Source organism: Mauremys reevesii, linkage group 1 (genome assembly GCF_016161935.1).
Source record: "Mauremys reevesii isolate NIE-2019 linkage group 1, ASM1616193v1, whole genome shotgun sequence".
NCBI classification, from domain to species: Eukaryota; Metazoa; Chordata; order Testudines; family Geoemydidae; genus Mauremys; species Mauremys reevesii.
Window position 1 is genome coordinate 74809318 of NC_052623.1, and position 25638 is coordinate 74834955.

Below are 25638 nucleotides of genomic sequence, written 5' to 3' on the forward strand. Positions count from 1 at the left end.
AGATACATGTTTCCTATAGAAGCATTTAGAATCATAGAAATGTGGGCTGGAAGGGACCCCAAGAGGTCATCTGGTCCATTCCCCTCCACTGAAACAGGATTAAGCATACCTAGATCATCCCTGACAGGTGTTTATGAAACCTGTTGGGGAAAAAAACCTCCAGTGAAGGGTATTCCAAAACCTCCTAGGTAAACTGTTACAGATTTTTTTCCTAACATCTAACCTAAATCTAACTTTCTGCAAACTAAGATTATTATTTCTTGTCCTACCCTTGGTGGACATGGAGAACAATTGATCACTATCCTCTTTGACAACCATTTCTGTATTTGAAGACTATCATGTCCTCCTGAGCTGCCTTTTCTCTAGACCAAACATGCCCAATTCTTTCAGCCTTTCCTCATTGGTTATGTTTTTTACACCTCTTATTTTTGTTGATGTTGTCAGGACTGTCCAATTTATTCACCTCTTTGATAAAGTGTGATGCCAAAAAACTGGACACAATGATCCCACTGAGGCCCCACCAGTGCCAACATAGGAGGTAATTGTTCTGCTCTACTTGGTGCTGGTGAGGCCTCAGCTGGATATACTGGTGATACATCCCTGAACTATATTAGACTTTTTTGCAACAACATTACATTATTAATGTATGTTACATTAATGTATGTTACATTAATTAATAATGTAATGTTGTTGCAAAAAAGTCTAATATAGTTCAGGGATGTATCACCAGTATATCCAGCTGAGGCCTCACCAGCACCAAGTAGAGCAGAACAATTACCTCCTATGTTGGCTCATATTCAATTTGTGATCCACAATAACCCCCAGATCCTTCTAGGCAATACTTCTGCCTAGACAGTTATTCCCCATTCTGTATTTGTGCATTTGAGTTTTCCTTCCTAAGTTTAGTGCTTTGCATCTTTATTTATTGATTTTTATTTTGTTGATTTCAGGCTAGTTCTCTAATTTTGAAAGGTTATTTTTAAGTCTGATCCTGTCCTTCAAAGTGCTTGCAAACCTCCTCCCCGCAATTTTCATTTCTTCTGCAAATTTTGTAAGCATATTCTACAGTCCATTATCCAAGTAATTAATGAAAATATTGAATACTACTGAATATTGAATGCAGGACAAATACCGGAGAAACCCCACTTGATATTGTCCTTCCACTTTGTCACAGCATATCTTGATAGCTAATCTTTGAGTATGTTTTTTCAACCATTTGTATGCCCACCATATAGTAATTTCTTCTAGAACACATTTCCCTAGTTTGCTTATGAGAATGTCATGTATGACTTTGTCAAAAACCTCACTAATGTGACAATATATCACATCTACTGTTTCCCCTACCTCCCATCCACTAGGCTGGTTACCCTGTCAAAGAAGGAAATTAGGTTGATTGAGCATATTTTTTTCTTGACAAATTAATCTTGGCCATTACTTACTGCCTTATTTTCCTCTAGGTTTTAACAAATTAATTGTTTAATAATTTGTTACAGGATCTTTCCAGGTATCAAAGCTAGACTGGCTAAACTATAATTCCCCAGGTCCTCTTTTACCCACTTCTACTTCTCCAGCTTCTGTTCCATCTCCCCTTTACATGAAATAACTATAACTATAGCTTTATGCCTCAAGATCCTCTCTGACAATCCTGGATCTCCCCTGATGTCACTTTCATCCTCTCCTTTCCGTCCATCAAACCTAGGTATTCTAACAACTTCTTTCTAGTGTAACCTGATGGTCTCTTCTCCATCTTTATGGGTTTTTTTGTGAGCCTTAATTATAACTAATTTAATACCTGCATAATCATGGAATGTAGTGTAAAAAGACTTCTAATGTATGAAGTGGAAGAAATAGCTGAAAAGAATATATAAAGCTGTAGTTTTTGATCCTATTGATATTGTTTTTTTCTTGCAATTTAATGAACATAAGTTAATACATCATTGCCATTTTTTTCTGAAAACACAAAAATGAAGTCTGTTTTCATTTTTTTTTAAATTATGGTATCCAGTATTTCATAGAGCTCTCTGCATGAGTTCCTGACCATTCGATCCTTTGCTCTGACCAGCAGAGAAGCCTTTCACTCTGCCACGCATCTCTCATTTTAAAGAAGGGGTATAGAAATATGCATACAACCTAATATTTTCCTTTCCAAAATGGATGTATTTTAGTGTGTGTAGGATACTTATAATGTCCTTTGCAATTATATTTATACCTTCTTAGTCTTTCATATTTTGTTCAATGGCTAATATTAAGTAAATCAAAGATCTTATCTTCTTATCAAACATTTTATAGTTTCAATGCAGTATATCAGGAAGAGAATAGCAACTTAATTTGAGTATTTCCTGGTATATGATTGAAAGTTATTTAAAATAATTTAAATCCAGTTTTTGCAATGTGCTTAATTTGAGTTCTCTTTCTTGATGTTGTAATTAATCATGCTAATATTGTCTTAAGTTAGTGTGCACGCCACATAAATGTATATTAGTTGGTTTGTACACCATTTTCACATTGAATTTTTCTCATCTGTAGGACAGCACCGAACACAAGAAAAAACAACACATTAGATTTCTGCTATCCAACAATCCGAAAACTGATGATTTTAAAATTATCCATGGTGATTTGCCTTTAAAGTGATGCTGGTGTTGAATGCTGTACCCTCACTAGGAAGTGTTCTATGCAAGAGCTATAAAGCTATTTCCAAAATGGATAATAGACCAACTACAAAATTGTACAAGCTAGTTGGCCCATACATTAAGGATAGGAAGGTTCACAAGGGTTTTCCAAAGTTTAAAGTCAGCAAGTTCTAAGCTAGGGATAATAACAGCTTTAGCAAGATATACATTTTATTATTGTTGGATTTTTCACAGTGCCTAGAAAGAAACAAATGTCTCACAGGAATGTAAAGTACTGTGAAAAATAAGCATTGTGGAAAGCATGCAGTTTAGTTTTACTAACTATCTGTATAAACCAACCTAAAAAAATTCTACTTGGTCACTTACCTTGGATGAGAGAATTTGATGAGCAAATAAAATCTAATTAATTTTCTTTATCATCAATCATGGTAGAAGGCAGAAAAGTAAATTTTATCACTGGGTTGGTAAATTTTCAGGACAGTTATGTGAAGCTGATTACTCCAATTAAAAATAAAAGCTTTTAGAAATCCCTAGAAGGGATAAGTTTTATACACATGATAGTATCTGATGACTGACAAAGTAAGGCACGCTAAGCAGAATGTGTACAATTACTTTGCTACTTTAATGATGCTTCTAATAATGCTAAACCTTGGAGCTGAATTACTTTTAAATGTTCAAGACTGTTTCTTCCAATTGTAAACAAAGTCAACTACTGTCATGATGCATGCCCTTTAATAGGATCAAAACAGAGACATAAAAAAGAAGAAAAACTGAGAAGGCTATAAGGAGTGTCTTGCCTAGGTTGCCCACAAATTGGAGATATAATTATCTTGATCTCAACTTGTGTCCTTCTGAAAATATAGGGCTACATTCTGGTCCCTGTCTCCATTCACCTTGTCCCTCTGGCAATACAAAGGGGACAGAGACCCGCCCTATAAGGCCAGCTGGGGATTCCCCTGATGTAATATTTCTCCATGTTGTTATGAAGTTGTTTACTCTACTCTCCTGAGTTCAGGGAGAATGTTTGGGATGAAGGATAGGAAGAGAGCCAGATGGGGCAGAACCTCAGCGTAATGCACTCCTGTGATCTTTGGTTGGCAGAGTGGTTCTTAGGCAACCATTAGACCTGTATAATTTAGAGATGCTGTAAATTATGCTAGGGGCTATTTCTTTATTAGAACTACCTTTCTGCCCATTTCTTGGTCCTGAACCATGCTCAGCTCAGCCAGACCCCAAAATCTGGGGCAGACTCATAAACTATTGCTTTTTCCTTGGTGAAACCTCAGTGAACACAAAGCTTAGTGTCTTCAGTAGTTTTCTCCATTTGAAGAAACCAGCAGGGGTTACAAACTGTACAAACAGTGAACAGTGCATATAACATATGCACACAACACGCAATACATCACATATGAAGTCTTAAATGCCTTGCACACATATCTTCTTTATTGAAATCTTCAGGGAAGACCATGAAAAAAATAAAGCTGCACATGAGTGTCTGTGTATCTGTACAGTGAAATAGTTGAACTTCACATTTGCATGGTCCAGAGAGTTTTTTTAAAGCTACATTCTAAATATTTATTTTCTAGTTCAGCAGGATTATTTAACCGAAAGTTGTTACTAGCCATTCAGCCTTGAATATCAAAGCACAGTATTATATGCCTTTTATGACTCCAATGTTCTGATTGGCTGACTAAGACATTTGATCTCAAGAATATTCTATAATTACATTGTATTAAGTTCAGAAACATCATCAAAGGAGCACTATGAAATTGAATCTTAAAAATATAGTAAGAACAAGTTAGGTTTTTACCATTTCCCATTCACATTGTCATAAGCATGGTTCATAATTATTCTTTTTTTCTTATCTTTGTCAGAAGAATGAAGTATTGGAATACAATACTTTCAAATATTCTATAAATTGCAGTCATGTGTTGTGCTCCTTTGATACTTGTACTAGTCTTCTATTTATCTCATTGTCATTTCCTTGCTCTGTTTACAGCTCCAGTGACCTGTGGGAAAAGAGCAGCATGATCAGCAATCAAAACAAAACACTGAAAAGGTCAAAGTATTACAGAAAGTAGAACACTTGGGACATTGTAATTTTGATCCCTCATTCTAATGAAAAAAGATGAGAACTGGAAATTGAAGGAGAGGAATCTATTTTCATTATCAACTGAAGATTTTGATCTTGCACTCCTCCCTGGGCATTGTATCCCATAACTTCAAAAGAGACACTTTTTCTAACAGCTATGTTAACCTTCCTAGAGTTTTAATCCTATAAGAAAAAAATAGACTGAAGCTTGTAGTTTTATGATTAGAACAACATGTTTCAAATGGCTGGTCTGTGTTTAGCACACTCCTTATAACCTCTATTTAACTTTGCTACAGCTATCATTTTGAGGGATGTGTGTTTGAAAAGCCAAGTCCTCACCTGAGTCTCCAACTTTGTCTCACCTCAGAGAAAACAAGGACTTCACCAGCACTTCATTTCCATCCTGTGCTATATCCCTCACAACCATCACTACATTTTCTTCTAACTTTCCATATCATTTCAGGTGGAAAGGCACTCAGAGGCAGGAAGCCCACTGAACACTTCACATCAGCTTTTGATTTACCTAGGGATGCTAGGTATTCAGTTAATATATTTGTTTTTATGAGGATTGGATATGTAGAAAATAATTTCTTTGGACATATTGGAGAGGGATGAGGTGAGGAGTGAACTGAAACATATTGTTCCCTCATGTCTAATGAGGTAGGTGGTCTTCATGGAATGAAATGTTGCTGGGTAGAAATTCATGGGGCACTGGTAATGCAGATTCTGTGCCATGCCTGATTGGCTCTTATAGCAGTACCCAGCTGTAGCTCCTCATTCCCTTTGATGGCTCCCATTTTTGGGTGACCAAGAGGGAACATCAGCATTATCTGTGACTGGCAACTTGGATGGTGGAAAACAGCGGCAGTTTCAGATTGCTGTCCTGATTGGAATGGATCAATGTGATCGCAAGAGGTCCTGTGGCCACATTCAGTGTCTGCAAATACCTAATGGAAAATCAACCCCTTCTATTTGGTTTGGTGGTGGAGAAGACAAAGCTTTACTACTGGTCAGCATCATACAATAGTTCCTCCATTTAGAAAATAGTTCCTCTTTACTTATTAGAATTCATGTACCTGTCTCAGATTATCCTCAGGAGAGTTGAGTCTAAGTTCTCTTCTGTCATTACTAAGAGGTCATGTAATCAGGCTCAACTGGAATGTATTAATCAAAGATTAGTCAAGATGAATAAAGTACAATACAGACTACAGAAAGAAAGGTTACACATTACCAGCCAATCTGAAGACTGGAAAAGTGATTGTAGCTTGACTCAGTCCTATCTAGCTCCCTGGAACTCTGCTCTTCATACTGTGTCTAGGACAAAGGAAATTCCTTTCCCGTAAATGATCTACACCCGGGATTCTTTTTAATATATCCTAGTTTACCTAATCAATAAGCTAAAGATATCTGCCCTTTTATTACATCTCAGCATATCAAATTAATATACTAAAGATATCTGTAACCAAGTCCTTATTATAGAAAACTCCTGTGGCAATAAGTAATTCCTAATGAGCTAAAACCATCTCTGAAAGGGTCATTTTCTCATTGATCACCTATGACATTTTCAATAGCAAGTATCCCTCAACAACCACAAGTGGTCCTTTCCTGGACATCAGGACACATTCTCCACAGGTCAACAGGGTCAGGGTAAAAATATTATACACATTCCACCATTCAATAACAATGAAGTTCAGTGTGCCTGGAATTATAGATACAAAACACTTTGGTTCATGCACAAAGGATTATGAGGGTTTTATATACAAAGAATTCTGGGACTACAAAGCATCATGGAGAATCAGTTTTATTTTCAAACAAGAACATCTATGGATTATCTCCTGTTTTGAGCCAGTGATGGATTTTCATATGGTGGGGAAATATAAAGCTGTACTTAGTTAGGGCCAAATTCAGCACATTCTTTATCTAGCTTTGGCATTATGTAGGATAATTACTGTGGAGGATGTTTTTGTTTTTTCTGATCTGCAGCCATATATATTTCCTCTTTAAAATGGTTCATATATAAGCATTAGTTACTTTAATTTGAGTAAATGAAAGTGGTGTGGAGGGGTAGCAGTGGTCCTTTAGTTTTTTCTCTGACTGTAGTGTTTAACTTTATTTTTGTAATCTAACTCTCTCCTCTTCCTTCCCCTGACTAGCACTGTCTATGTGACTCTCTCTCTCTCTTTCTCTCTCTCTCTCTCTCTTTTTCTCTCTCTCTCTCTCTTTCTTCCTCCCACCCCACCCTCCCACCCCATTGTTGCACTGCATTTAGTTGTAGTGTTTTTCATTACAAACACATCTAGAATATTTTCCCAGGGGATGAAATTATTTCTGAATAAAACATGTCTTTGCCCTAAGTTATTTCTTACTTAAGACGTTGTGTAGCCATTTTCCTATAAGTGTGAAGCAATTAAAATAAAATATTTTATTGGGGGAACATAATAAGAACATGCATTTAAACTAATTAAAATGTTAATTCGGCAACATTTCATTATTGATGGACTACATAAATCACAGGTAGTATGATTTTGCTAAAGGATTTGATCTGATTTATGTGACTTTAACTATGCAGATGTTATTAATTCTACACACATCATTCATGTTTACTGCACTTATTTAAAATTCTGTAGATCACAATGACTTTTTTTAAAATCACAGCACCTGCTGACATTCTGGAGTAAAGTTCTCCCTTTGAATGATTACTAGAGACCTCCATTATTGGTGATCTTGGCCTAAAATATCTGATACATAACATATACACTACACAAGTATAAATCCTTTATCATTTTCTCTGAACTTAGAGATACTGGGTTATGTAGTCTGAGTTAAAGAAGGATAATGAAATACCAAGACTCAAAGATATGGATTTGAGTATTGAGTGTTGTGTATTCCTAAGACAGATTCATAAAAATACACATTGAAGACAAAGGTGAAAGTTAATTCAAAAACTGAATGTGTTTACTCCCTCTGACTTCTTTTTCTTGTAATGGACAGCATCTAGTAGTCTGAACATTCCTCATGGTTTAGCCATCTCATAGCATCACAAATCTTCTAATTCCAATATAATTCTTCCTCCCACCCCTTTCTTCTCCCTTTGGACTGCTACAGCATCACTCTCATCCAAGGATAAGTCTGGGTTATTACCCAGTCCAACTCCTATTGAAGTCTTTCCATTACAGGCTATGGGAGTTAGATCAGGTCTTTTCTCTGGGAAGAGCTGAAAGCTTCTTTTCTTTAAGGTGATGAAAACATTTGTTCGCTGAATATATTCTGTGTTGTGTGTAGTTTTCTGTCATATAATGTTTTTATTCACTCTCATTTGCACACTATAGTCATACAAGGCAGTGTAATAGTGGTGATAGTGTAACAAATGCAATGTGGTGTTCTGCCATCATTTACTGGTGTATGGAAGTAGAAGTTAATGAACCCGCTAGAGTCTTAGTTAACAGAGCTAATTCTTTTACCCCAAGCAGTAGCAACCCATGCTTTTAGTTTCTAGGTTCAAATCTCATTACTGAGAGCCAGGAGGTCAATATTACATTTGCTTTCATTAAGCAACTGTAATTCTGCATAAATTGTAAAGAATGACTGTAGAAATGTTACAGTGGTACCTGTTTAAATGTGTTCGTTTACACATGCACAGGAGTTATATTTTTCACTCTTCATTATTGTTTCAAAGTACAACTGCATTGTGAATCCTCACCAGCTGATGAGCACAGACACGATGTCATGCCTACATTATCAGGTAATAAAGGAAAAAATAACGTTGTACTTAAAAATGAACAAAGCCTTGAAGAAAAAAAATAGGGTGAATCTAATGAACCCTTAGCTTTAGGGCTGCATCAATAGTTCAAGTAGACATCAAAATCCCCCAAAAAGCCATGATAGAGTTTTCTCAACAACCAGAAGTGGTCAGCTTGACTGGTCTTGCACAGGTAAGGAAGAACGGAAGGAGAAAAGATCCTTTCCCCTGCACAGAAACCAGCTACAATGTGCCTTGAGAACATAGGGACAGCATCAGACTTGCACATGAGGGAGTGGAGGGGCTAGCCTCTCCAGAGAGGGCAGGATGGGGCAGGGCATGGTGATCACCTGACTCCCCTTTTGTATTAGTCAGCAGAAGTCCTGCTGCACTGTGTGCTCTCTGCACAGCCCAAGAAGACATTCTGCACATCCTTCCCCAGATCAGGGCTGTACATTTTCAAGGCACAATATGGCCATCTGAGTTAATTTTTGTCAGACTTGGGCCTTAAAATGTTATATGACAGCATATTAAAATAAACATCTCATTGGTCAGCAAGTGTGAATGCCTAGCTGCTTCCATGTGGCCATTCCTCAGGGACAAAAAGTAAATTCCAGGTGAACAGTATCCTAGGCAGCAGTATTCTTGCTATAAATGGCAATACTCCAGCTGGCCAGTTTAAGTAGAATAGGTCTAGTTTGATTTTTTTCTTCACTCAGCTTTGTGGGGACCAGCTCAGCCCCCATTTCTAAGATTTTTTCCCACATTCAGTGAGTTAAATATCTTGTAAGAAGACCAAAAAATCTATCAACAAATTTAGACGCATAACACAAAGCCAGTCATGACCCAAATATATTGGAGAAAATAATTACTGTCTGGGGAGAACTCAGTGTCTTGCTGTCTGTAACCATACAGAGATCCCTGAAATTTGTTCTGCAAAATTATTAAGAAAAGAGAAACAAAGGTGACAGACTCTTCAGCTATGGAATGAAAATGAAGTAACAAAAGCAATTAATGAATTTACAACAAAAGATAAATGGATTCTTTCCCCTCTCCTACAGAATTTGCACTGAATGATTCTCACCATAGGCAGAGCCAGCATACAAAGCCATTCAAACAAACCGAAGATCCTCGGAGAGTTTAACTCATGCATTGGCTAACCAGAAACCATATAGAGTATGTCTATATTGCACCTGGGAGCATAATTCCCAGCTCAGGTAGACAGACATATCTACTCTACTCTAGCAAGCACGCTAAGAGTAGCGTTGCCAGATGTAGCACAGGGAAGGGCTTGAACTAACCACCTGTGTACAAACTTGTCCTTGGTATGTAGTTGGATAGCTACCCCAAGCCACTGCCCATGCTCTCCCACTAACTGTCTGTCTGAGCTGGAAGCAGGCTTTCAGCTGCAGGAAAGGCATACAGTTAGGCAAAAGCAAACAAACAAAAATAAACAACAAAAAAACATAAAGAGGAAAAAACTCTACATTTTGGTATCTTAAAAGCAATATATTATAAAACTCTAAAGAAGACTCACATTTAACTACTATAAGTCAGAGGCTTTCAACTGCTATGTGAGAAAAGTAGATTCATAGGGTTGGAAAGGACCTCGGGAGATCATGTAGTCCAACCCCTTCTCAAAGAAGGACCAATCCCCAAATGGCCCCCTCAAGGATTAAACTCACAATTGTGGGGTTAGTAGGCTAATGCTCAAACCACTGAGCTATCCCTCCCCCTCAACTGTATGAATCGATATTTCTTAGGACAGAAAAGTGCCTTTTTACACCAGCCAGCCTTACTCTGACCCAAGATAAGGGCCTGTTTCCTCAGCCACTGGAATATTGGTAAATCTTCCATTGACTTCAGCAATAAAAGTGTTAGGTCCCATAGAAAAGATTACAAATTGATGGGAATTTGGGTGATTTTTGGGTGCCCAACTTGATACCCTAAAAAGAACTGTTATCAAGAAGGTGATTGGCACTTTCTGAAAATCAGGCCATATTTAGTTATTTCCAGTTGGGAACCCAAAAACTGAGGCAACCAAAAGGGACTTCTGCTAATCTTGGCCTATGAGAATAATCTTAGAGGTCTATTTGTCTTCATTGAAATAGTCTGCTATTGTGTTGTTATCTCTAGATACAGAAAAAAAGATTTTTGAATAAATCACAATGGTTTACAACCAAATGACTCTCTGCGAATTAAAAGCCACTCCCCGAATTGGATTAAAACTATTTACAGATATCACAATAGATTTTGTTAAACACAACTATTTACAATGTCTATATAGTCTTCTAAAAAGGAGGTTGCTGCCTGTCTCCATTAGCATCTATCTTTTCTGTTAAATCTATATCTCCTCTTCACCAGAATAAGAGAAAATCAACATATAAAAGTCTTCTTGAGAAAACAAAATAATCCTCACAAATGTACCTGTGTAGATTATGGAATGTTGATGATAGAAATGCTGATGATCTCTTTAATAAAAAATTGTAAATTGAATTTCTTCAGTTCATTATCAGGTTTTAGAATTAACTATAGCAAATGTGAAGTCATGGAATGAAAACCTCCTCAGGCATAGCACTGAACATTGTCAAAGGGTATGGTAAACTTAGAAGCTAATATAACTCCAGATGTAAGAGTTATGGACAAGATCCATTGCCTTCAACTTATAGCTTCTGAGCAAACACAATTGATTGACTTTGGGTGAGATGAATGGATAACTTTAAGATAACTATTTCAGCATGTAGTGATACAGGGTGGCCTCCCTCTGAGCCAGAGTGGGAGGCAACTCTCTCTGGGCCCTGATGTGTGGAGCCGGGCGGGGCCCAGATGGATGGAGCCAGGCCAGGCCCACCCTTCACCCCTAAAGTTGAGAGGTGGGACAGGAAGTATAAGAGGCAAAGCCTCCCCTTGAGGGAGACAGGCACATCTTGCTTTCTGCAGGCCTCTGGCCCTGCTACCAAACTCAGTAGTGCCCTGCCCCTAGAGAAGACTGAGTCTAGAGAGGAGCTGCTCAGATTGCTGGTGGCCAAATACCCCAAGGAGATGGAGAAAGCTTGGAAGCCGGGCCCCTCACCCCAGATTGTGGTAAGAAATAGCCCAGGGAAACCAGACTCTAGTTTTGGTGTCAGTGCTCAGGTTGGCATGTTTCAGTGGTATCCCCACTGACCCAGTGGCAGAGGGCTCTGCCACTGTCAGGGCCCTGGGCTGGGATCCGGTGAAGTTGGGTGGGCCCTGGTATCCCTATACCCAGCTGTCAATCTCACCCCTGAGGTGACAGCCTCCCTACCTTAGGCCAAACAGCCTTGCCTGAGAACCAGAGCCCCATAGAATGTTTGCTGCTTTGCTCTGCCTGAGAGCCAGAGCTCCCTAGACTCATTATGGCTCCACCTCTACGAAGGCCAGGGCCCCTTAACTGTTTGCTGTTCTGCCATACTTGAGTGCCAGGGTCCCACAGAATGCTGCCCTTGATTTGCTAATTCCTCCTGAGACTGGGCTGACCGCACAGTGACGCAGTGAGTCAAAGTGGCCACCCTCCAAGCCAGAGGGGCCAGGACGACTCCTAACCCACTACACAGCAAGATTAATTTACTTGTGTGTTTTGTCAGTTTTCTGAGGTAGGTAGCAGTACTGGTGATTTAGTTTGTGGTAACTCAGTTATTATTATTATTTGATATTAGTATTGAAGTAGCACCTAGAAGCCCCAAATCATGGACCAGGACCCCATTCTGTTAGGTGCTGTACAAATGCAGAACAAAAAAAATTCTTTCCCCAGAGAATTTACAGTATAAATATTCTCTTATTCAATTGCCAACCAGTTATTTAGCAAGGTACTAGGGGCCAATGTGTCACTGGAGATGATTTCAGATGAGACGTATCAACTCGATAAGGTGGTGTTCTTCACTTCCTATCCTAATCTGTTGTTTAGCATTGTGGTTCCTTTTTTGCTATGTTTCATCTCAGAGGTACATGTATTTAAGTGGTTGGTGAATGATCTCTGCATAGGAAACAGCACCACAGACTGATATACATAGGAGATATTATATGCATGAAGATAATTGTTTTTAAAACCTCTTGCAGTGAAATTGCTCTGAATATGAAAACTTTTCATAATTTCTAGATTTAAAAAATCTGAAAAAATAAACACTCTTGAGAGCCAATATGAACAAGTGAGATGCAAAACCATGAGATACTCATAGCCTGTAGTCTTAGTCTAGTACAAGAAACAAAGGCCAGATATACACTAAGGAAGAAGGATTCCAAGAAATCTCTCTCAGGGATCAAATCTGGCTCAATGCATTTAGTAGTTTTACAAGTAGCTTAAAATATCTTATAGCAAAGTCACACTAAAAACATGGGAAAGAGTAGCAAATGGGGCAAATCAGTGTAGCTTCATTAACTGAAGCTCTGGCCTCAAGATTAATCATAGAATCATAGAACTAGACCTCAAGAGGTCATCTAGTCCAGTCCCCTGAACTCAAGGCAGGACTAAGTATTATCTAGACCAGGGGTCGGTAACCTCTGGCACATGGCTCAATAGGGTAAGCACCCTGGCGGGCTGGGCCAGTTTGTTTATCTGCTGCATCAGCAGGTTCGGCGGAGTGCAGCTCCCACTGGCCGCTGTTCACTGTCCCAGGCCAATGGGGGTGGTGGGAAGCCGCAGCCAGTATGTCCCTTGGCCTGCGGTGCTTCCTGCCACCCCCATTGGCCTGGGACGGTGAACCACGGCCAGTGGGAGCCATAGTACACTGAACCTGCCGAAGTGGCAGATAAACAAACTGGCCCGGCCCACCAGGGTGCTTACCCTGGCGAGCCGCATGCCAGAGGTTGCCAACCCCTGATCTAGACCATTTCTGAAAGGTGTTTGTCCAACCTGCTCTTAAAAATCCCCAATGATGGAGATTCAACAACCTCCTTAAGCAATTTATTCCAGTACTTAACCACCCTGACAGTTAGGAAGTTTTTCCTAATGTCCAACCTAAATCGCCCTTGCTGCAATTTAATCCCATTGCTTCTTGTCTTATCCTCAGAGGTTAAGAAGAACATTTTTTCTCCCTCCTCCTTGTAACAACCTTTTATGTACTTGAAAACTGTTATGCCCCCTCTCAGTCTTCTCTTCTCCAAACTAAACAAACCCATTTTTTTTCAATCTTCCCTCATAGGTCATGTTTTCTAGACCATTAATCATTTTTGTTGCTCTTCTCTGGACTTTCTCCAATTTGTTCACATCTTTCCTGAAATGTGGTATGCAGAACTAGACACAATATTCCAGTTAAGGCCTAATCAGCGCGGAGTAGAGTGTAAGAATTACTTCTCATGTCTTGCTTATAATACTCCTGCTAATACATCTCAGAATGATGTTCACTTTTTTTGCAACAGTGTTACACTGTTGACTCATATTTAGCTTGTGATCCACTATGACCCCCAGATCCTTTTCCACAGTACTCCTTCCTAGGCAGTAATTTCCCATTTTGTATATATGCACCTGATTGTTCCTTCCTTAGTGGAGTATTTTACAGTTGTCCTTATTGAATTTCATCCTATTTACTTCAGACCATTTCTCCAGTTTGTCCAGATCATTTTGAATTTTAATCCTATCCTCCAAAGCACTTGCAACCCCTCCCAGCTTGGTATCATCCAAAAACTTTATAAGTGTACTCTCTATGCCATTATCTAAATCATTGATGAAGATATTGAACAGAAACGGACGTGGAACCGATCCCTGTGAGACCCCGCTTGTTATGCCCTTCCAGAATGACTGTGAACCACTGAAAACTACTCTCTGGGAATGATTTTCCATCCAGTTATGCACCCACCTTATAGTAGCTCCATCTAAGTTGTATTTCCCTAGTTTGTTTATGAGACAGTTATGCGAGACAGTATCAAAAGCCTTACTAAATTCAAGATATACCACATCTACCGCTTCCCCCCTATCCACAAGGCTTGTTACCCTGTCAAAGAAAGCTATCAGGTTGGTTTGACATGATTTGTTCTTGACAAATCCATGCTGACTGTTACTTATCACCTCATTATCTTCTAGGCAAATTGATTTCTTAATTATTTGCTCCATTATCTTTCTGGGTACAGAAGTTAAGAAGTTACTGGTTTGTAATTTCCCGGGTTGTCCTTATTTTCCTGTTTAGAGACGGGCACTTTATTTGCCCTTTTCCAGGCTTCTGAAATCTCTCCTGTCTTCCCTGACTTTTCAAAGATAATTGCTAATGGCTCAGATATCTCCTCAGTCAGCTTCTTGTGTATTCTAGGATGCATTTAATCAGGCCCTAGTGATTTGAAGACAACTAACTTGTCTAAGTAATTTATGACTTGTTCTCCCCCTATTTTAGACTCTGGTCCTACCTCATTTTCACTGGAATTCACTATGTTAGATGTCCAATCACCATCAACCTTCTTGGTGAAAACCGAAACATGCCTGGACCTGAAATCTCCTTGCACTCCAATTAAGAAAATCCCAATAAAACTTTACTCCATCTATCGGGACTAGTTTTGTTTTGTTTAAATCAGAAGCAAGTAGGTCAGAACAATTCAAAATTCCTAATTTGAGAGGAAATTAAGACTGTTGAGTCACCAACCATTCCCCACTTTCAGGTAGCAAAAACAATCTGTGTTGGACTAAATGACTAACCATGCAGCACAGGTTATTTTCCATGTGTCTTGATATGATCCACAAGAATCATTCATATCATCATGTCTCACAATGTTTTCTAGGGGATAGTTTATATGGTGCAGAAGCAAATATCACGTTTATTTGGTTCACTGGTTACTAATTATTTTGCAGGCATTAATTAATTCCCATTATTTTGGGAGGGAGAGACAAGAGAGTCACTTGCAAAAAAAAAGCATTTTTGTCCTGTTGTGAGATTGATGTAAATGAAATCCATGGCATGTCAGCACATCTAGTTAATTAGTGCTATGAAACCCTCATGATAAATTTTTGTTTATTTCATGCTCTGTTAACATGAATCAAAGACATCTGAAATGAACATTCCTCCCAAGTCTGAGAATGCAAGACTGAAAAGTAAGTATTTTAATCCTACAAGGGATGGCAAAATCTTCACACTTTAAGGGCAATGGGAGTTGTGGTACTCAAACACTGTACACCAAAAAAAGAATTTAATCTTCTAGCCTTCATGAATAAATGGTACCACTGCTTAGGAAAGAAACAAAATATTCACTAAACATTATGGAAAAAAGTCATTCTAATACATATGGCTAATGTAATATGCACGTAAGTGATCACCAAAACTTTCCAAAACTGTACTGAAAAACGTTTGCTATATCGTGCCAATACTCAACTGACAGAAGGATAAAATACAGATAAATCATATGGAATCAGAGAACATAAAGGTGTAAGAGACCTATTATATTGATTATCCAATTGGCATTTCGTTAAATACATTTAAAGCTTCACCAGAGAGTTTTGCAGTCACTGTGGGAACTTTCTTATCCTCTGGAATTTTATATACTTCACAGAGCCTGTCAAAGTCAGCAAGATATTTTTCAATACACTCTGTTTCTTTGTGTTCAGGGAACAACTTGTCCCACAGGAGGGTTCCTTGGGTAGGATTGATTATTGCTTGAGGAGTGTCCACCCTTAGTTCCCATTGGATGTCAAGTATCAGAGGGGTAGCCGTGTTAGTCTGGATCTGTAAAAGCAGCAAAGAGTCTTGAGGCACCTTATAGACTAACAGACGTTTTGGAGCATGAGCTTTTGTGGGTGAAAGTGGGTATTCACCCACGAAAGCTCATGCTCCAAAACGTCTGTTAGTCTATAAGGTGCCACAAGACTCTTTGCTGCTTGTAAGTTGGAGGATCAGTTTCCTGCCAGTGCGTAGACTCTGGGACCTCAGATGGATCCTGATAAGTTGCCTGCCTTTCATTGTCATAATCAATGAGGAGATTTCTTAACTCAGCTGGCTTTTTTCCAGTGTAGAATATGCAGAAATCTGAATACAATTCTTCTGGTTTTGGTGCATTTAGCATATGTTTCTTTGCTCATCTTGTTCTTGCTTCTGTTCTATGTCACACCCAAAATAAGCAAACAGAAACAAACAAAAAAAAACCCTAACTTTTCTTTGACTGTTCCCAGCCTTCACACTTGAGAATAGCTTAAATCTGTTACATCAGTGTTAAAATGTAAATCTCAGTTAAAATAACAAGGGTTGTATAAATCCTACTTCAGCTATGCCACTGTTACATCCAGGGTTTGTGTGTGTGTGTGTGTGTGTGCAATCTAGACCAGTGAGGGGTTGTGTCATCACCTGCTTCACAACCTTTGGTGCCTCACAGTGCTTTGGGCCACTCACAAACAGCTTACCAGCGTGTAGGTCATACCCTGAGTTTCTGTGTTTAGCTGCAGCTCTGGTCCAGCAGTTCTGACCCTAGCAGCCTACCAGCAGCACACTATTCACACTCATTCCAAGTCCCACATTTCCCCCAAAATACATGTTCTGCACTTCCCCTCCCTCTGTTGGACAGTTCAGATATTAAAGGTTCATTGCTTTTACTACTTTAACTGGAGTTACCAAATGGTTCAGTTTAAACACAGCCTGGATTGATTAGATTAAAAAATATAACAAGTTAATTAATAAAAGAAGTTAGGATTTTAAGTGAATTCAAGTATGAGATAAAGTTAAAAATGATTACAAGCAAATAGCAATGAAAACATGCATCTAAAAATCTAAAATTTAATCTAGCAAGTTTTGATTCAAGGTTTTTGTTCAAGATTGACTTTCATACCCACAGTCTTCGAGCAAGATCATGACTGACCCTTCCCTTAGTCCGGATCTTTCCAAGAGGCCCAAAGATGCTGGTGTCTTTGACTTCTTAGGTGAAAAAGAAAGAGACAGAGATAACTTGAAGTTATTTGCCCCTTTCTTTTATAGTCCACTGCAACCTTGAAATTGACTTTTCTAAAGACTAACCCCCAAAGCAGAGTTTATTCAAATAGTAAAAGAGACAACATGGAGTCTGTTGGGGAAGATGGCTCCATGCTCTTTCTTTCCCACCTGTGTTTGCTGAAATGCAAATTTGCTTTGTCTCCTGACATTTCCTCCTCCTGCTTCTGGAGGATCCTATTTATTATTAATAGCAGTCTGGAAAGTAACTCAAATACTTTCCTGATGGACTGTTTTTTCTTTAAATGGACAACCTATCCTAATTCTCAGTTACTGAAGGACAATCTCTACTTATTTTATTTTCCACAACCAAATCTCTGTACAACTTTTCCTGAGTGATGTATCCAAGTATTCAGATTCTAATATCTAAACTGTATTTTTAAATCCATTCACCTACATTTGGGTTATGTACTCTATGTATCATATGACTTTAAAAACAAACTTTGTATTTGTGGATAATCTAAGCACTATACCCAGATGTATAGACACTCTTTTCCCAACCTATGTATTATCTATTTTTTTTAACATTAGCGTTAATAACATTTTTAAATATGTAAATTGAGTTAAACACACATTCCCCTGGATAGACCTGCTTAACAAACTTTGCCTAGGCAGGACTTTTGAACTTATCCTAATAACACCATAAAATGGGATTTCATAGCATTATATATAATGTTGCTACATATATTTCATCAGATATTATTGACCAGATAGTTGTTAGTTTTGAAATGATACTGCACAAGGCATATTTTGTACAAAGATAATTACAGTAGTGTGTGTAGTGTGGATACAGGAGTGTTTCATCACAATCAGAAAGTCCATTCCCTGCAAATATTCATATTCTACAAATCATAGTGATGAGTGTGATAATAAAGATTTAGAAAAAAATTCTCTTCTTTCAGTCCAGTGGGGGATTTGGAGTCCTTCAGAGTTAATTCCATTCACTAATATTGAGTACCTGAAAAAAGGAAATGTTTTCTAAGAGGAGAGGGGCATTTAACCCTCAAAGAATATAAATAGATAGTCTAAACCCTTCACTGATGGGTCATGCAATAATAGGTATGTTATATTTGATTATGGACAAAATATACCTACAGAACGGAACAGAACATGGTCACAGACATCAATAGCTACTGAATTTCTGAAAACAAAAATTGCTGAATTATCAACATTTATTTTTGAAATTCACTCCAACTTTTAGTCAGCAACCAGAGACTATTATCCTGTGACAATGCTCTATCTGTTGATATTGCCTCTGAATAAGTGTGATAGATTGTTTATAAAGGGAAAATCATTCAGAAATATCCAGTCTGCTATACAATACTTAAGATGATTTTGGTGTAAGCTCAAAAGCTTGTCTCTTTCACCAAAGTTGGTCAAATAAAATATATTAACTCACCAAACGTGTCTCTCTATATAATACATAGAGCTTTATTTTCCCTTCATGAAAATGAATGTGCTGTAAGCAGTTTTCATTCTAAATGTACCAAGAATGTATTACTATGTATAGATATTTTGCATTTCATTTAAATACACATCCATGTAAATAAATTTTACAGGCTGAGATTTGATATCAAACTCCAAAAAAGGTTGAAAAGTATTTTAATATTGTTCAATCAAGCACAAGTAAGTTTTGTCCTCTGTAAAATAGATTTTTAAATACATAGATATTAATGTTCACAAACAGACTTTGCAATTGCTGCTCAGATACCAGAGAGAGAGAGACAGAGAGAGAGAGATTGGAAATATCTAGACAGTCAAGCAGACAAATGTAAGCTGAAGGTCAACAATCTGTAAGGTTGTAGAAAAAACAGTGTACTAGATTATATTGTATTTGAAAAATACTACATGGTCATATTTTAAAAACTGTGGAGGCTTTTATAGCAATGAACTCAGCACTTCCATGGACACTCTGACCATGTTCCCTCCCCAGCCAGAACTGCCTAGTTCTGGGCCTTCACTGGCTAATTATAGGCTCTTTAAGCCAATAGTAGTTGTGGCCAGCTTGTGTCCAACATTTCTCCTGGAAGACATTCTGCCACGGGGGCTTTAGTCAGGAATTAGAACTAAGGGACTGGGTTACCCTGGGCAGGAGCAGGGCTAGGAACAAGCAAGTGCTAACATGGCCATAGGCAAATGTTTGAACACCTGCCAAAATGCTGCTGGGCCTAAGAGTTGATCTACTGATGCTTCCCCCAGCAGGTGGTATAGCTAACCAGGCAGTGTCATAAACAGACGGTTAAGGGTTAATGCCTCTTTTACCTGTAAAGGGTTAAGAATTTCACCTAGCCTAGCTGATACCTGACCAGAGGAACCAATGGGGGAACAAGATGTTTCAAGAGGAAGGAGGGAAGTTTTCTCAAGCCTGGTCTACACTAGGCGTTTAAATCGGTTTTAGGAGCGTAAAACCGATTTAACGCCAAAACCGTCCACACTAGGAGGCACCTTATATCGATTTTAATGGCTCTTTAAACCGGTTTCTGTACTCCTCCCTAACGAGAGGAGTAACGCTAGTATCGGTATTAACATATCGGATTAGGGTTAGTGTGGACGCTGATCGACGGTATTGGCCTCCGGGAGCTATCCCACAGTGCACCAGTGACCGCTCTGGACCGCAATCTGAACTCGGATGCAGTGGTCAGGTAAACAGGAAAAGCCCCGCGAACTTTTGAATATTTCCTGTTTGCCCAGCGTTGAGCTCCGATCAGCACGGGTGGCGATGCAGTCCGAAATCAAAATAAAAAAAGAGCTCCCGCATGGACCATGCGGATGTGATCGCTGTAAGGGCAGGCAAATCCGTTCTATCAGCACTCCATTACAGAAGATGAAATTCAGAATCCTTTTTTAAAAATCTCCAGACAGACGCCATAGCAGGGACTCAGCGCACTGCAGCGTGACAAGCGTAATGGAAAGCCAAAGAATCAAATGGATGCTCATGGACTGGAGGACTGAAGCTATCCCACAGTTCCTGCAGCCTCCGAAAAGTATTTGCATTCTTGGCTGAGCTCCAAATGCTTCTAGGGTCAAACACAGTGTCCGCGGGTCAGGGCATAGCTTGGCAATCTACTCACCCACCCCCAGAAGCGAAAGGTAAAACAATCCTCTGACTCTTTTACATGTCACCCTATCTTTACTGAATGCTGCAGATAGACGCGATAGTGCAGCACTCAACACCAACATCCTTGCTCCCCCCCCCCCGCCATGGGTGGCTGATGGTACAAAAAGATGGAAATCCATCCTCATCATCAGCCTCAGCTGATGGTACAAAAGGACTGGTAACCGTCCTCGTCATCAGCCTATTGGCCCTAATTTTTTCTGGTGGATGGATGGTGCAATATGGCTGGTAACCATCCTCATCATAGCAACAGGGGCTGAGCTCCATCAGCCCCACCCTTCATGTGTAAAGAAAAGATTCAGTTGCCCCTGGACTAGCAGTGGGATGCTGGGCTTCTCTCCTATACACTGCTTAATGTCCTGTCTGGACTATCATAGCAGCTGGAGGCTGCCTTCCACTCATTTCTCACTAACAAGTCAGTGTGTCTTATTCCTGCATTCTTTATTAATTCATCACACAAGTGGGAGGACAATGCTACGGTAGCCAAGAAAGGCTGGGGGAAGAACAGAATCAACAGGTGGGGTTGTTACAGGAGCACCCCCTGTGAATAGCATACAGATCATAATTTCTGCAGGCTCTGACACAGAGCAGCTGTGCTCTCTGGTTCTATGATACGGTGGTTCTCTAGTACACTTGCCTATATTAGGCAGCACTGATTCTATTTTTAGATACCAAAAAGGAGGGATTGACTCAGGGAGTCATTCCCAATTTTTGCTTTTGCGCCCCTGGCTGATCGGCCATGGGCACTTATTACAGCATCTAATTTTACAAAACTATGGAAGGTGCAATATGGCTAGTAACCAATCTTGGCTTTGCCCCTGGCTGATCGGCCAGGGGCACTAGCAGCAAATGGTACAAAAGGACTGGTAGCCATGATCATCCTCAGTTCCAATTTATGGAAGGGTTTGGATGGTGCAATATGGCTAGTAACCATCTCTGCTGTCATGCAAAAGCAAAAGCATGCTTCTGTGTAGCGCTGCTGAATCGCCTCTGTGAGCGGCATCTAGTACACATACGGTGAGAGTCACAAACGGCAAAACAAGCTCCATGATTGCCATGCTATGGCATCTGCCAGGGCAATCCAGGGGAAAAAGGCGTGAAATGCTTGTCTGCCGTTGCTTTCCCAGACGAAGGAGTGACTGACGACATTTACCCAGAACCACCCGCGACAATGATTTTTGCCCCATCAGGCACTGGGATCTCAACCCGGAAGTTCCAAGGGGCGGGGGAGGCTGCGGGAACTATGGGATAGCTAGGGAATAGCTACCCACAGTGCAACGCTCCAGAAATCGACGCTAGCCACGGACCATGGACGCACACCACCGATTTAATGTGCTTAGTATGGCCGCGCTCCACCTGATTTTATAAATTCTGTTTTACAAAACCGGTTTATGCAAATTCGGAATAATCCCGTAGTGTAGACGTACCCCCAGTGTTAGTTTCAGTTTTGTGCCAGAGTAAAAAGACCCAGGAATCAAACAGGGTAGTGAGTATTAAAGAAGGAATAAATTAGTTTATGTTTATTTTTTTTGTGACTTGTCTTGTGCATTAGAGGGATAATCAAATTGGGTCTTCTTTTATGTAACTAAGGTTTTGCCCAGGGGAACATCTTCTGTGTTTGAATCTGTTGTCTGTGAGACAGAGGTATTTCTTTTACCCCTTTTCTTTAATTAAAAGCCTTCTTTTTAAGAACCTGATTGATTTTTTCCTTGTTTTAAGATCCAAGGGGTTTGGATTGGTGTTCACCGGAAATTGGTGGAGAAGTCTCTCAAGATTACCCAGGGAAGGGTTACAGTATTTGGGAAGGAGAGATTTTGGCGGGGAAGACAGAGTTTCCCAAATGACTCATAAACAGCTGTTTTAAATGATTTGGGTGGTTGCAGCATACTGATCTAAACTGGTAATTAAGCTTAGGGGTTCTAATGCAGGTCCCCACATCTGTACCCTAAAGTTCAGAGTAGGGGCGAAACCTATGACAGGCAGCCTGAACACACGCGAGGTGTGCTTGTTATGTTGCCCAGAGACTGGCTGTGCTGCAGGACCTGATCCTTACACAGGCATGCAGGAAGACAAGATACCAGGGATATGGTTTAATTAAGACATAACTTTATTAACTTAAAAGGTGGGAACTATCGCCATAACTCAGACAGCGCAGGTCATGATTCCTACCTTAATTATATCCACCTGGTGGAGGGTTACCATTACCACCCCCGCTCTCACCCTCACCCTTCTACATCTCAACCCAGCCCCTTGCTGGGATCCCACTACCCTACCCTCAAAGTGGTTTGTCTCCATACTGTACTAGACACTAAGACCCACAACCCTATTCTCCAGCTTCTTTTGAGGATGCCTTCCCCTAAGTCCACTTCCAACTCCAGTTTATCAGGGAACTGGGCAATGAATGCCTGCATTGTACACCAGCCATGTAATATTCCCATTGCAGAAATACGTAAGGGTGTTACCTAGGACTTATTCCATACCTTTATGTGGCATTATTTATTGACCTGGCCATAAGAGCTGATGGCCAGCTTGGGTTCATTAAACAATTAGGCATCTCTTTAAACCTGCCTCCTTAAACCTGCTAGTCAGTTTCCCAGGAGTTGAGATCTGTACAAACAACACTCAAAGGAGAAAGATAGGCTACTCGCCTCTCTTAATAGATTGTCAATACAGCTTCCTGTTCCACATCCGCAGTCCCCACTCTTTCAGAAACAATGTTGGATTCTATGGATGTTGAGGGAACTAGAGGATCACAAGGGGTATGTCTCATTATATAACCTCACGAAGCATGTTCCACAGCCTGGACTGAAGTCCAATTGGTCCCTGAAAGCTCTGAAAGCATCTTATTTTAAGATGGTCTGGGCTTTGATACATTGTAGAGTTATATCCTAAGAGTATGGAGCTATACAGGACATATATTGACAGAACACAAATTGTAGATGAGTAATGTCCCTGTTTCAAATATTACTGCAGAAAAGGATTGAATAAAGGTCCAATTTGCACTTGCATTAAGATTCCTTTACACTGCTCTAGGAATTTAACAGGACCTTAAAGTGAGCATCAGTGTAACAACTTATGCCCATTTTAAGAACTGTTTAGACTTCAAAGTAATATAATGGTATCTTGACACTTTAAAAAGTACATCTTAAAAGAGTAACAGAGTCAGAAGGAAGAATTTTACTTAGGTATCTGTTTTGCATGTCTTCCACCTTGTTAGGATAACCGCTGTACTGCAGCAAGATGTCAGTCTGATAAAGATATATTGGATTTCAGTATAAATCCTGTCTCCAACCAACAGCACAAGGTGAGGAAGCTACAGCTGAAAGATACATCTTCTCATATAAAAGATACAGACAATTGAGAGGATAGTACATGGTGAAAGTGAACAGATATAATTAGACTATATTTACAATTTTTCAGACTTACTTCTTTAACTTTTATACAGTTACTATAAATCTGCTTTCTGCTTTTCTAAAACCCTAAAGATTTTTCAGTTGGACACTCACCAACATTTAAACACCAAACTTGCTCTGAACAATAAGTACCAGGAAGATGATTTAAAACTGCTTCAGATAGCAAGTGCAGAGAATCATAAAAATCAGAAGTCATCATCAGTGACATTAGCTAGCAAGTGCTGTCTCATCTGAGTCACACTGTTTCATGTAGAATAGGCCTTATGTCATTTGGGCTAACTCTGCGGGTATCAAATAATCCCATTAAAAGTGTTTTCACTCAGGATTTCTTTAAAGTAAATAAATAAATAAAGTAAATGTCATTCATACTGCAACTACCCTACAAAGTACACAACTTGTAAAAGAAATACTGAAGAACTTTCTAAAGAGAAATTCACGACTAGGACTGAAATCAGAAGACCAAATTCTACTCTGTTAGTCCTGATTTACATCAGCGAATCAGGAAAATTTGGCTCATGGTGCTTATCAATGATGCAGTCATATCAAATGATTACACGCTTACCATTCTACTAGTACAGGGGTAGGCAACCTATGGCACGTGTGCCGAAGGCAGGAAGCAAGCTGATTTCAGTGGTACTCACACAGAACCAGTCTGGGGGGCTCTGCATTTTAATTTAATTTTAAATGAAGCTTCCTAAACATTTTAAAAACTTTATTTACTTTACATACAACACTAGTTTAGTTATATATTATAGACTTATAGAAAGAGACCTTCTAAAAACGTTAAAATGTATTACTGGCACGTGAAACCTTAAATTACAGTGAATACATGAAGACTCAGCACACCACTGCTGAAAGGTTGCCGACCCCTGTACTAGTACGTCAGGAAGCTGTTAAACAGCAGCTGCTGAAGGTAGACATTTTTAAATCATCAGATCTGGATAACTTGCATCCAGGAGTTTTAAAAGAGCTGTCTGTGAAGCTTGCTCAACCACTAATGTTGACTTTCAATAAGTCTTGGAACACCTGGAAATCTCCAGCAGATGGGAAGAAAGGTATTGTTGTGCCAATATTTTAAAAAAGTAAACAGGATGAACCAGCTAATGATAGGCCTGTCAGTTTGACATCAATCCCAGCAAGATAATGGAGCAGCTGGTACAGGACTCAACTTATACAAAATTAAAGGAAGATAATATAATTAATGCCAATCAACATGGGCTTATGGAAAATAAATTCTGTCACATTGACTTGATATTTTCTTAATGAGATTACAAATGTGGTTGATAAAGGTAATAGTGTTAACGTATTATATTTAGTAAGGCACTTAACATTTTGGTTGAAAAACTAGAAAGATATAAAATCAATTTGGAACATATAACATGGATTAAAAGCTTGATAACTGATAGGTCTCAAAGTGTAATTTTAAACAGAGAATTGTCATTGAACAAGTGTTTTTTTAGTATGGTCCCACAGGGATTGGTTCATTGGCCTACACTATTTACAATTTTTATTAATACCCTGGCAGAAAACATAAAATCATCACTGATGAAATTTGCAGATGTCACAAAAATTGGGGAAGTGGCAAATAATGAACAGGATAGATCACTGATACAGACTGGTATGAATTGCTTGGTAAGCTAGCCAGAAGCAAACAGTGTGCGTTTTAATATGGCTAAATGTAAATGTGTACATCTAGCAACAAAAAATGTAGGCCATATTTATAGGATGTGGGACTTT

At 39.2% G+C, this 25638-nt stretch overlaps 1 long non-coding RNA gene across 1 annotated transcript in view; it reads right to left on the reverse strand.

Annotated features, from left to right (window-relative positions):
• Positions 1 to 4352: 4352 nt before the first annotated feature.
• LOC120384986 overlaps positions 4353 to 25638 on the reverse strand; it is a 55584-nt gene continuing 34298 nt past the window's right edge. Inside the window, exons 3-5 of the long non-coding RNA XR_005589187.1 lie at positions 5954 to 6036; positions 5799 to 5876; positions 4353 to 4639 (exon numbers count right to left, since the gene is read on the reverse strand). This is a non-coding gene — a long non-coding RNA (uncharacterized LOC120384986). The remainder of the gene's footprint in view (positions 4640 to 5798; positions 5877 to 5953; positions 6037 to 25638) is intronic.